Source organism: Mixophyes fleayi, chromosome 2 (assembly GCF_038048845.1).
Source record: "Mixophyes fleayi isolate aMixFle1 chromosome 2, aMixFle1.hap1, whole genome shotgun sequence".
Lineage (NCBI taxonomy): Eukaryota > Metazoa > Chordata > Amphibia > Anura > Limnodynastidae > Mixophyes > Mixophyes fleayi.
In genome coordinates, this window is record NC_134403.1 from 74711071 (window position 1) to 74725086 (window position 14016).

The following is a 14016-nucleotide window of genomic DNA, read 5'->3' on the forward strand; positions in this document are numbered from 1 at the left end:
AAATACATGTATGTATAATACAAATTGTCAGAAACCACTTATAAAGAACCAAAATATAAACTTTTAGTAAAATGAATAAAATAATATAGCAACAATCATCATCAAACAACCAAGACAGACATATTAAAATAATTGAACTATGAAGCAGAAAAATAAAAGTCACATTATTTAAATGTGAATGAGGTCCCAATGTCACAATTTTAGGCTTAACATTCTATTATTATTTTTACAAATGCATGTCTGATTTGAATATTGTGCTCCATCTAAAAATGCTGTAATGTTAGGATGATATATCATAGGAAATAAATAAAATTTACGATTATTGTTGTCATTGCTTTGTAAGGCATCACTGTGCTCTGGAAAAACGTAGCATATACAAAACAGGGACATACAAGGTAGTTAAAATAAATGCAGTGAAAACAAAGGGTAGGGAGGGCCATGTACATGAGAGAGCTTATAATTTAGTGGGGAAAAGGCTCATTTGAGACAAGAGGAGTGTGGCTCAGGGTAGAGTTTGGGAAATTGTGAGTATGTACCACTATGAGAGGTACAGGTGGGAGTAAGGTTAAGTAAAGTTCTAATAAAGAGGGCAGCTTTCAGAGAGTGTTTAAACGTTTGAAGGCTGGGGAGAATCTGATTAGGTGTGGTAGGTAATTCCATAAGTGGGTAGTTTAGTAAGTACTAGGTGATTATCAACGACAGAGAGACGCAAGTCAGAGGTAAATTTAAGGGAGAATATTTTGAGATGACATTTAAAATGTATGATGAGGTGATGTTTCTAGCCGCTTTGTTGGTGACAGCAAGTACATTTTATTGGATTATGGATAATATGGGGAATGACTGTACGGATTTGCAGAATGGTGCAGCACATGTGGAAAAAAGGAAGATCATCCTGCAACATTTAGCATCGATTGAAGCAAGAACAGATGGGTGAGGTCAATGCCAGTTAAGTGGAGGTTGTAATAGTAAATGTTGGAGGTGGAGAGTAAATGGATGAGTTTTGGTTGCATCTTTGGTAAGAAAAAGGCGTATTCTAGCATTACTGCGATCCCTCTCCTGCCCTCCCAACTCCTCCACTCTGCACACATGACTAGTCAGCTTTCAAAAATTTGTAAGGGCCTTGGGGGAATTAATGTTATGTGGGGGGTATTAATGTTATGTGTGGGTGGTTTTAATTTTATGTGAGGGCTATTGTGTGGGTATTAATGCCATATGCTATGCTATTTATTAAATATTTGTTGTGGTGCAATCAAGACTGGACATGATATGTGGTAAATGCTCAGATGCATCTTTACTTTCTTTAACCCAGAAATTGTTGGAACAGCTATTAAAAGTGACTGTATTTACTGAAAAGGTGTCTCTCTCATAATCAAATATCAGATAGACTATATAAGTATTGTTACAGGATATAGTTTATATCATCATAATCATCAACATTTATTTATAGAGCATAGCGCTTTACAACTGGGAACAAAAACAGAAATAAAACAATACTGGGTACTATAGACAGACAGAGATAAGAGGGCCTTGCTTGCAAGCTTACAATCTATGGGACAATGGGAATTTGATACATGAGGTTAAGGTCTTCATATTGCATAGTGGTCCAGTCAAATTGCAAAGGTAAAAAGTACTTAGTGAGCTACATGATCTAAATCACACAGCAATGTTGGTCAAAGGGTTGTTGTCTTTTGTGAAGTGTGTAAATATTGGATTCGGTAAAAAAGAGGTAACCAATGTAGGGACTGACAGAGTGGAGAGTGGATAAGCAGTGGTAGAAAGATTTGCAAGGAAAATCAATCTAGAAGCTGCATGCAAAATAGATTGTAGGGGTGAGAGTATGATTCGGGGAAGACCAGTAAGCAGGGAATTGCAACAGTCAACACGTGAGATAAGTGCATGAATTAAAGCTTTTGCAGTATCTTGTGTGAGATATGTTAATTTCTGGAAATGTTTTTCACATGTATGTAACATGATTTAGAGTCGATGTGGAGAAGACAGGATAGTTCTGCGTCAAGGATGACACCTAGACAGCGAATGTGTAGAGTGAGATTTATTGTCATTTTGTTAAAAGACATCTAGAAATATCAGGTAGGTAACTTCTGTTGGCAAAGGGAGAGTGAAGATCGCTGCATTTTCTCTAGCGGTATAGTCCATTCGGCTCTGCTACACAGATATACTCTCTAAGATGTGTGTAGCGTTTATAAGTCTCACACATCTCCTAAGTATGGCACAACTATTCTGTCAGGAGCCGATGTCGATGCTGGTACTTTATTGTCTCAGAAGGACTCTCATACTTACCGTCTGCACCCATGTGCCTACTTTTCTCGGAAATTCTCTTTGGCGGAAGCCAACTATGATGTGGGGAACCGAGAACTATTGGCAATTAAGTGGGCCTTTGAGGAGTGGCGTCATTGGCTGGAGGGTGCTACGCATCAGATTTCCGTTATTACGGATCATAAAAACCTACAATATATTCAGTCGGCCAAACGTCTGAACCCCAGACAGGCCCGTTGGTCGCTATTCTTCACTCGATTCGATTTTATAATCACCTACCGACCAGGTTCTAAGAATGTCCGAGCAGACGCTCTGTCCAGAAGCTTTCTGGCAAATCATGTTCCAATTATGAATCCGGAACCTATCATTCCCCCTTCCATAATCCACGCTGGGCTGACCCAAGACCTGAACATTACACTCCAAAGGTTTCAAAGGATAGCCCCTGATAATACCCAGGACGGATGTTTATTTGTGCCGGTTCATTTAAGGAAGGCGGTTCTTGCAGAAGCTCACAATAGTAAGACTGCTGGACATCCTGGAATCCGGAAAACATTGGAAATCTTATCCCGTACTGTATGGTGGCCATCGTTACCTACTGATGTCAGGAGTTATGTTCTCTCTTGCGAGGGTTGTGCCAGGAATAAAGTTCCCAGGAATCGTCCGGTAGGTCAATTGATTCCATTGCCCGTTCCTGCAAAACCATGGACTCATTTGTCCATGGACTTTATAGTCAATCTGCCACTCTCTGCAGGACACAACACCACATGGGTTGTAGTAGATCGATTCAGCAAGATGTCTCACTTCATACCACTAACCAGGCTCCCTAGTGCTCGAAATCTGGCTGTGCTGTTCATCCAGCACATATTCCGCCTCCATGGACTTCCTGTTGACATTGTTTCTGATAGTGGGTCACAATTTATTGCACAATTTTGGAAATCCTTTTGTACCCTGCTTGGAATCAAGATTAGCCTGTCGTCTGCATACCACCCTCAGTCTAATGGGCAGACTGAAAGGGTTAATCAGTCCTTGGAGCAGTTCTTACGATGCTACACTTCCGTATTTCACGACAACTGGTCGTCCTTATTTCCCTGGGCAGAATTCGCCTATAACAATTCATATCATTCATCTAAGCAAATCTCGCCATTCTATTGCAACTTTGGTTTCCATCCCAGATCCAATTCCTTGTATTCCCTCAGATCCGCTGGTATTCCGGAGATTCGTTCCACAGCTGCTGACCTCCAGGTCATTTGGAAAAAAGTGCAATTCGCTTTAAGACGGGCCTCATTTTCTGCGAAAAAAAATTCTGATCACCACCGTACCACCTGCTCCCTTAAAGTGGGCCAGAAAGTGTGGCTTTCTACACGAAATATTAGGCTCAGACAGCCTTGCAGGAAATTGGGTCCTAAATTCATCGGTCCGTTTCTCATTGTTAAGCAGATCAATGCTGTGGCATTTAGGTTGCAAATTCCTGGGTCACTAAGGATACCAAACACATTTCATTGCTCTTTGCTTAAGCCTGTGCTATACCCAAGTCAATCCCAGCTTCCAAGTCCACATGTACAGAATTGGAATAAGCCCCAATAATACATAATTCAGAAGATTCTCGATTCTAAGAACGTGCATGGCCAGGTGCACTTCCTGGTACAGTGGAGGAATCGCGGCTTGGAAGAGCGGTCCTGGGTTCCACGGAGAAAACTTAATGCTACAAAACTTTTAAGAGACTTTTTCCAAAAATTCCCTAAAAAACATGGGTGTCGGGGTTCCTTAACCCCTCCTCAAGGGGGGGGGTACTGTCAGGAGCCGCGGCGGCTCACTTCCTGTTCCTAGTGAACGTCCCGGCCGTCTCCATGACGACCGGGGCGTCACTTCCGGTTCTCGGACCCGACCGTTGCCAAGGCAACGGCCGGACGCCGAGTGTAACAAGCGGTGCGTCCCGGTAAGTGAGGCAGCCGGACGCATGCGCTAGGATAGCCTGCGGGCTAATTAATGTCAGGGGCATGGGCTGTGATGTGTTGCAGGGCTAAGCCCTGATTGGCCAAAGTCTGTATATAAGGCAAGGAGGGCTTAGCCTCCCTGCCGGTTATAGCGTCCAGTCTGCCTGTCAGCTAACCTGCTCCTGCTCCTGTTTAGTATTGGTGAAAACCTGTTTGGACTGATTGCCTGTGTATGACCCCTTGCCTGGATTTTGACCCTGCCTGTGTATCCTGTGACCCTGACCTTCTTGCCTGTATCTGGACCTAGCTACCGTGCTTGTGACCCTTGACGTGTATTGGATTCCCTGTCTGCTGCCAGCCCTCGACCCTTGCCTGGACTTCACTCCGCTTTCCCGGGTTCTCCCTAGTCGGTACACACTTCACGACCCTCTGCTAATCTGTGGCCAAGTCTGTCCCCACTACTAGGGGCTCCAGTGAACACCTGACTGGCAGAGCAGACACCGGGTTGTGCTGTACCGGCTAGAGGGGTTCCTAACATATTTTTAATATATATATATATATATATATATATATATATATATATATATATATATATATATATATATATATATATATATATATATATATATATATATATATAAAAGATGCTCACTGACCCCAGTGAAGTGGTTTTGGATCTGGATTAGCTTTGTGTTTTGGTTTTGGCAAAACCACCATCGTGTGTTTTGGTTTTGGATCTGTATTTTTTTAGAAATATTGCTAAAATATGCTAAAAATCACATAATGTTGCTCTTTTTTTGATCCTACATTATTATTAACCTCAATAACACTAATTTCAAGTCACTTGCAGTCAATTTTGACCACCTCACAGGTCACAATATTATTTAGTTTATTATTTTCATACACTTTTGGACAAATACTGCAGCGACCTGGCTGGATGCTAAGCGACAGAGCAATGACTCAAACACACGGCAGTTCCTACCACATCTAGGACACATTAGCACACAGCAGTGGCAGAAAAGAAAAGTTGTTCAAGATGGAATTGTCCTTGGGCCCTCCCACCCACCCTTATATTGGATCTTAAAAACGACATGCACACTTTAACAAACCAAGCACTTCAGCCACAAAAGTGCCACTCCTTGTGGCTGAAATGCTTGGTTTGTTTGGGCTCCCACAAAACAAGGTAACAATGGCCTTAAGCCAGATAAGGTAACAGTGCTGTTAATTAACTCCACTGTGGCAAGATGTTTTTGTCATCATCCTCAGCCTCATCCTCACCCTCATCAGTGTGTACATCATCCTCACACATTATTAATTCATCACCGCTGGCATCCACCGTTACAGAAGTCTCAGTATTTTGATGTAATTGGTGAGAAAGGCCTTTCTCGTGGAACTTGAAGATCAATTTTATGAACATCATCTTTTCCACATTTTGAGGAAGTAGCCTCCTACGCCGATCGCTGACAAGTTCCCGGCTGTGATAAAAACTCTTTCAGAGTACACACGGGAGGGTGGGCAGCTTAGGCAGTGCAAAGCGAATTGGTACATGGGTCTCTAAATTCATTTTTTTCCCTCCCAGTGTGTGTTATGATTCCTAGTAAACTCAGCAAGCAGCCACGGAAGTATAATTCAAATGTCTTTATTCCAGCAAAATATATAAGCAAGGATTCAGTTCCAGGAACATGCAGGTTTTCATAAACAGGTAATAATGAACAGGTATGGCAGGAAGGTACACAGAAATGAATGGTTCCACAGAAAACTAATATAGTTTGAATGCAGGGATAATAAGGGTGAGTTACCCAATTCCAGTATGCAAAAGTTTAGTCCAGGAAGCAAAAAGAGTCCAGGCAAAGTAAATGTCACAAGCAAACGTGCATAGTCCGGTAATCAGGCCAAGGTCTAAGGTAACGAGAAGTCCAGCAGTATCCAGGCAAGGTTCGGGGTCACGAGCAGACAAGCATAAACGGTAAACAGGCCAAGGTCACAACGGGAGATCAAATATCAGCAGAATAAAACAGGAACAGGGGGAACACAAGCAGCAGCCAGGTATACAAGGATGAACTGCTCAGAGCACAGCTTGAGGCAAGTACTTAAAGCAGTGCCACAGGTGCAGTTCCAATTAGGTCTCAGGTAAGGAGATTAACTTCTTCAGGCATGCAGAAGAGTCTAGGACAGAACAGCAGCACCTCTGGTGGAACAAGGTACTGCTGCCAAATACAAAACACAGGAAGAGTCGTAACATAGCCCCCCCTTTAAGGAGCGGATTCCAGACGCTCCAAACAAGCTCCCTTCAGGTTTTCCTCCTCTTCTTTTTCTTTTTCTGGGATCTTCCTGAAGACACAATTGGGCTCTTCTCCAAAGGAGTAGAGAAGACCCAATTCCTCAAAAGCAAAAGAAGAATTGCCAAGTTCGTCCACTAAGTCTCTAGCATCTTCAAAGAACTCACTTTCAGAGTCTGAGTCCCAGCCAAGGGTCGGGATAGGACCTTTTATTCTATTAGAAGATGGCGATATGCCCAAAAAGCCAGTCACCAAGGTTGGTGTTTGTTGTGACTGAAGTGGCAAAGCAAGGTTTTTCCCATTCTTGCTAACCTTCTCACTAGGTGACCTAGACTGTCTGATAGAAGACACATTCATAGAAGTCTTATGGACAAGAGCAGGAACTGACGCACAGGCTGGAATGGGCACAGAAAAATCGTGATCAGATGACTTGACTGTGGATGGAGTGTACTTCTGACAAACAGCATTAACAAAGTCAATGGTATTATGAATAATGGGGTCATCGGAATTTAGTAATGAGAAGGCCCAGGTTTGTGACTCCCCTCTAAAACACATAATGATTGAACCCACTTGGTTAAATTGGTCAACAAAATAATCTGGACATTCTTGAAACTGTTTCATGGAAAGTTCGAGTACTGTAACAAACTGTTTGACATCTCCATCAAAGAAGACTGGAGGAGGGTCTGAAGATTCAGAAGCAGCTTTTGGGCGTTCAGGCTCAATGGTAGACTCTGGAGAGTCCCCAGCTGGGACGGCAGGGGTCCCCGGCTGAGACGGCAAGCTGAGTACACTTGACGGGAAGCCTGGATTGGGCACAGCACTCCAACTGGATAGCACTGTGAGATGCCTCAGAGCAGACAGCACTGTGAGATGCCTCAGAGCAGACAGCACTGTGAGATGCCTCAGAGCAGACAGCACTGTGAGATGCCTCAGAGCAGACAGCACTGTGAGATGCCTCAGAGCAGACAGCACCAAGTGGTAACCCGGGCTGAACCGCATAGAGTGGCAACTCGGGCTGAAGCGCATAGAGTGGCAACTCGGGCTGAAGCGCATAGAGTGGCAACTCGGGCTGAAGCGCATGGACAGGCAACTCGGGCTGAAGCGCATGGACAGGCAACTCGGGCTGAAGCGCATGGACAGGCAACTCGGGCTGAAGCGCATGGACAGGCAACTCGGGCTGAAGCGCATGGACAGGCAACTCGGGCTGAAGCGCATGGACAGGCAACCCGGGCTGAACCGCATGAACAGCGCCCCCTCTGGAGCGGACTGTAAGGGCAGCGCCCCCTCTGGAGCGGACTGTAAGGGCAGCGCCCCCTCTGGAGCGGACTGTAAAGGCAACGCCCCCTCTGGAGCGGACTGTAAGGGCAGCGCCCCCTCTGGAGCGGACTGTAAGGGCAGCGCCCCCTCTGGAGCGGACTGTAAGGGCAGCGCCCCCTCTGGTGCTGTAGACTCGGGAGTAGAGGCAGCGGCTGAAGACTCGGGAGTAGAGGCAGCGGCTGAAGACTCGGGAGTAGAGGCAGCTGCTGAAGACTCGGGAGTAGAGGCAGCGGCTGAAGACTCGGGAGTAGTGGCAGCGGCTGAAGACTCGGGAGTAGAGGCAGCGGACTCAGGACCGGACACAGCGGACTCAGGACCGGACACAGTGGCAGGAGACTCAGGACCGGACACAGTGGCAGGAGACTCAGGACCGGACACAGTGGCAGGAGACTCAGGACCGGACACACAGTGGCAGGAGACTCAGGACCGGACACACAGTGGCAGGAGACTCAGGACCGGACACACAGTGGCAGGAGACTCAGGACCGGACACACAGTGGCAGGAGACTCAGGACCGGACACAGTGGCAGGAGACTCAGGACCGGACACAGTGGCAGGAGACTCAGGACCGGACACAGTGGCAGGAGACTCAGGACCGGACACAGTGGCAGGAGACTCAGGACCGGACACAGTGGCAGCAGGCTCCAAGCTGGAGGCAGATGATGTGACCTCAGAGCTGGAGCAGACTGTAAGGGCAGCGCCCCCTCTGGTGCTGAAGACTCGGGAGTAGAGGCAGCGGCTGAAGACTCGGGAGTAGAGGCAGCGGCTGAAGACTCGGGAGTAGAGGCAGCGGCTGAAGACTCGGGAGTAGAGGCAGCGGCTGAAGACTCGGGAGTAGAGGCAGCGGCTGAAGACTCGGGAGTAGAGGCAGCGGACTCAGGACCGGACACAGCGGACTCAGGACCGGACACAGTGTCAGGAGACTCAGGACCGGACACAGTGGCAGGAGACTCAGGACCGGACACAGTGGCAGGAGACTCAGGACCGGACACAGTGGCAGGAGACTCAGGACCGGACACAGTGGCAGGAGACTCAGGACCGGACACAGTGGCAGCAGGCTCCAAGCTGGAGGCAGATGATGTGACCTCAGAGCTGGAGGCAGATGATGTGACCTCAGAGCTGGAGGCAGATGATGTGACCTCAGAGCTGGAGGCAGATGATGTGACCTCAGAGCTGGAGGCAGATGATGTGACCTCAGGGCTGGAGGCAGATGATGTGACCTCAGAGCTGGAGGCAGATGATGTGACCTCAGAGCTAGAGGCAGATGATGTGACCTCAGAGCTGGAGACAGAGGCTGGCACCTCGGCACAGGAGAGAGAGGCTGGCACCTCGTCACAGGCGGCTGGAGCTGGCAGATTGGGTCTCTTCCCAGAGAACAGAAATGGTGGAGTATAAATAATTTTGGAATGCGGAGAGGAAATAACAGGAGATGGTTCAGTAAGCTGACGTGGTCTACGGACAGGACAGTCCTGCAAGAAATGTGCATTGCTGGCACAGTAGAGACACAACTTGTATGTTATCCTGCGCCGCCGTTCCTCTTCGGTCAGATGGGGGTGTGGACCACCTGTGTACTGGGAATTTGTTACCCCATAGTTCATAGAAAACAGCAAATTTGTAGAAGTATTTTTAAGAGGTGCTGTTTGCACAGGTTCATCAGCGGAGAAGGTGGATTTACACAGATCAGCAGCTTCTGAATTAGGTGAGACAGAATCTGACAGTCTCCTGAGCGGGTCCAAAAGCAAAGTGGAAAATTTAGCCAGCTGGGAACATAGCAATATAATGTCCATCTGTAAAGTTTGTAGCAGTGGCAATTCCAAAACTGGTGAAACAGTCATGTTGCAAACACAAATGAAAACTTGATTGCAGAAAAAGGTCCCAGAATAAAACAAAACTTTCACCTGACTCCAAAGCTGTTTTGTGGGCTGGTTATATTGTCCTGGTTCAAATACAAAAATACTAGGAATCCCAGGACTAAACAGAGGGCGTGCAATCAGCAGGCCTAGATTGTAAGGCAGTTCATCATGTTATGATTCCTAGTAAACTCAGCAAACAGCCACGGAAGTATAATTCAAATGTCTTTATTCCAGCAAAATATATAAGCAAGGATTCAGTTCCAGGAACATGCAGGTTTTCATAAACAGGTAATTGGTTTTTGTTATTACCTATGCTAGTTCTAGCTAGTAATTATTTAGCTGCCTCCTGATGCTGATTGTCAGCCCTGTCCTCCTCTGTCCTGATTGGCTCTTAGTACTATTTAAGGCAGTCAGGTCTGAGTCTCACTGCCGGTTATAGCGTTCTGTTCCAGTACTGCTGCCTGCTATTTGTTCCTGTGTTTGATGTTTAACCTGAGATTGATTACCCGTGTATGACCTTTGCCTGTTCCTGGATTCTGAACCTGTGCTTCTGACCCTGATCTATTGCCTGAACCTGGATTCTGAACCTCTGCTAGTGACCCTGATCTTACGCCTGTCCCTGGATCCTGAACCTGTGCCTGTGAGCTTGACCTTTCTGCCTATACCTGACATATCCTCTGGTGCCCAGCCCAGTCCGCTGACATCTGGCCTGTCACTACTCTGTGTGCAGCCTCCTATACCTGTGCGCTACCGTGTAAGCATAAACACATACTACTCTGAGCATAAGACCTGGGGGCATCTGAGTACCTGTGAGCACAACCAGTCTCTACGGGAAAGGCGGCTGCTAAAGGTGAAGACCTCGTCTACCTGTTCTAGGTGTTTATGCTGCACTGGTGGCCATAACACTATCACACAGTTTATAGACCTACTGAATCGCCCCCACACTTCACTATCACACCCTCCACACACTTCAGGTTTTCCACCACCTATTGAATACGGGCAATAGGACCCCAATATACTGTTCCACACAAGGCTTCTGGCTACCCACAGGCTAGCAATGCTCACACCAGCAAACAAAGGGTTAACTCTTCACACCCCCAGACTGTTACACAGATGTAAATGCAAGCACTCACTAGGCTTGTTAGTCAAATGTTTCAACAAATCACACACCGGCATTCAAAGAGTTAACTTGGTGGAGCTATATTCTTCTTAACAGGCTAATGGATTCATTAGAGTATCAAGGAGGCCACTTATTAAATTTATAGATTTAACATACAAAAGGTACAGGGCATTCAAATATATAAAAAAAAAAAACTATTGACATAACATACACAAGCAAACCAGTTTAAAATAAAAGGGGTTACATTCAGAGTATAACTTACATGAGTTGCATAATCTGTGCCATGGGAAATTGGCTAGGAAGATGGACAGCTTATCAATGTGGATTGATTTTCCCAAAAGACTGACAATTTGTGGTAACTGGTCTCAGATTTTTAAAGACACTTCCATACCTGTCCCTACCTCCTGGGGGTTGTGGTCTGTGACACTTTTTTTAATCACCATTTGCATGTTGTCTGATTTACTACCCAATTCTACTATGTGACCTATCTTTTCTGTGGAGCGTCACCCAGACCCAATTTTATTATTAATAAATCCCTATGAATTTGTCCATCATTTGATACCAAACAGGCCTATATTCAGTGTATTAGCATTTCCTCAACCTTTCTGTGTGGCAGAATTCTTAATTTGACATATGAGCTGCCCTTCATCATGCTATTAAGGAATTTGTGGTTGATCACTACTTTTATTGATTTTAAGTGGCATATTTTAAAACTGAATTATTCTTGTCTATATACTATTGCCAAGTCAGCACATGGTCTCTTTGAGCCAGACACCATGCTGAGCGGTTCCTAAAAGTCTATTCAGGTGTTAAAACTCCATCCCAGGCCAGGATAGAGCTCACCACAGGGGCCTATGAAGCTGCCACAGGTGACACTGCTATCTTCTAACACTGGGATGTGCAGAGCCACCGTATACACACACACACAAACTCTCTGGCTTCACATTTTACACTTTAGTAGCTCAACTTATCAATGGATTCATTTGATATACCATATTTACACTGCAGTTATGATTTAGGCCTTATTCCCCAAAATTATGTGATGGGTTAACCCTTAGAAATAACGGTAAGTTCTCTCTGTTCACGATATTCCTAATCGCTTCCACTTTCTAATAATACTTACAGTTGTCCGTGCAATATCCAGCAGGGATGAAATTTCGCACACTGTCTTAATGCAAAGGTGGCATTCTATCACAGTACCACCCTTGAAGTCACTGAGCTCTTCAGAACGACTCATTTTGTATCACAAATGTTTGCACATGGAGACTACATGGTTAGGTGCTTGATTTTATACACCTCTGGCAACGAGTCTGATTGAAACACCTGAATGCAATAATTAACAGGTGTGGCCAAATACTTTTGTCCATATAGTGTATGTTTGTTTAGAAGTGTCCAGAGCAGTGTATGTGAGGAAATCATTAGAGGTGCGATATTTACGCCAGTGATGTTTTGCTTTGCAAGTTAGATTTTGAATCTAAAGTAAGATAATGATTGGACAAAGAAAAATATGTCATTGTGCTTCTATAGTTTTCTAAAAGATTCGCACATTTTGACAATTTACATATTATTTAAAAGAAAAGAGGAACAGGTTACCGCAGCTTACAACAGAACTTCAAAAATTGCAAGTGCTGTACAATTTATGTTTCTATCACTTGAACTTTTTTGTTAACGGTTTCACAAAAACAAGGCCTTAAGGTGGCAGTTCCCAAAGTGTGCGCCGCGGCACCACTGGGGTGCCGCGAGCCAGCGATAGAAAAAAACAAAGAGCACATAAACTTACCAATCCGCGCGGCGCCGGGACCCAGCAGACTCCTCTCTCCCGCAGCTGTCACTGACGTCGATATTCAGTGACAGCTGTGGGAGAGAGGAGGCTGCTGGGTCCCGGCGCTGCGCGGATTGGTAAGTTTATGTGCTCTTTGTTTTTTTCTATGGCTGGCTCGCGGCAGTGGAGTGAGAGGGAGTGTGACAGCGGGGCAGACAGCAGGGCAGACAGCGGGGCAGAGGAGTGAGAGGGAGTGTGACAGCGGGGCAGAGAAGTGAGAGGGAGTGTGACAGCGGGGCAGACAGAGGGGCAGAGGAGTGTGTCAGCGGGGCAGACTGTGGGGCAGACAGAGGGGCAGAGGAGTGTGACAGCGGGGCAGACAGAGGGGCAGAGGAGTGTGACAGCAGGGCAGACAGCGGGGCAGAGGAGTGTGACAGCGGGGCAGACAGCGGGGCAGAGGAGTGTGACAGCGGGGCAGACAGCGGGCAGACAGAGGGGCAGAGGAGTGTGACAGCGGGCAGACAGAGGGGCAGAGGAGTGTGACAGCGGGGCAGACAGAGGGGCAGAGGAGTGTGACAGCGGGGCAGACAGAGGGGTAGAGGAGTGTGACAGTGGGGCAGGCAGAGGAGTGTGACAGCGCGACAGTGCAGAGGAGGGGGGGACACATCGTGAGAGAGGGCAGAGGAGGGGGGACATCGTGAGAGAGGGCAGAGGAGGGGGGACATCGTGAGAGAGGGCAGAGGAGGGGGGACAGCGTGAGAGAGGGCAGAGGAGGGGGGACAGCGTGACAGAGGGCAGTGTGTCTGGATGCAATGGGGGCAGTGTGTCTAGATGCAGAGGGGGCAGTGTGTCTGGATGCAGAGAGGGCAGTGTGTCTGGATGCAGAGGGGGCACAGTGCCTGAGGACAGAGTGTCTGGATGCAGAGGGGGCATTTTTGCATACAACTAAATAAGTATTTCTGTCCTGACCTAAATACTTATTACATTTTTTTTGACCCAACTACTTCTAAAACAGGACTGCTCAATAATTATTTTGGAGGGGTGCCTTGAAAAAATTTGGAGACTCTAAGGGTGCCGCAAACTGCAAAAGTTTGGGAACCACTGCCTTAAGGATCTATGCTTCATCAGTGTATAATTGAATACCCGTTTTCACGACAAATAAGTGGTACAAGTTAGGAACAAATGGGAATAAAGTACCTTATCACCAGAGAGGTAATTGGCTGATGCCTGATAAGCAACTACCCCTTGCGTATCAGTTAAAGAAGACCAGCTCCCAGTGATATATCTAATACTTAGGGGTATATTTACTAAACTGCGGGTTTGAAAAAGTGGAGATGTTGCCTATAGCAACCAATCAAATTCTAGCTGTCATTTTCTAGAATGTACTAAATAAATGATAACTAGAATCTGATTGGTTGCTATCATTTATTTAGTATTCTACAAAATGACAGCTACAATTTGATTGGTTGCTATAGGCA

The 14016-nt window shown here is 46.2% G+C and overlaps 1 protein-coding gene across 1 annotated transcript in view; it reads right to left on the reverse strand.

The window, feature by feature from the left end:
• TMPRSS12 (transmembrane serine protease 12) overlaps positions 1–14016 on the reverse strand; it is a 43563-nt gene that overhangs the window by 26649 nt on the left and 2898 nt on the right. The gene's annotated exons all lie outside the window — the stretch shown is intronic.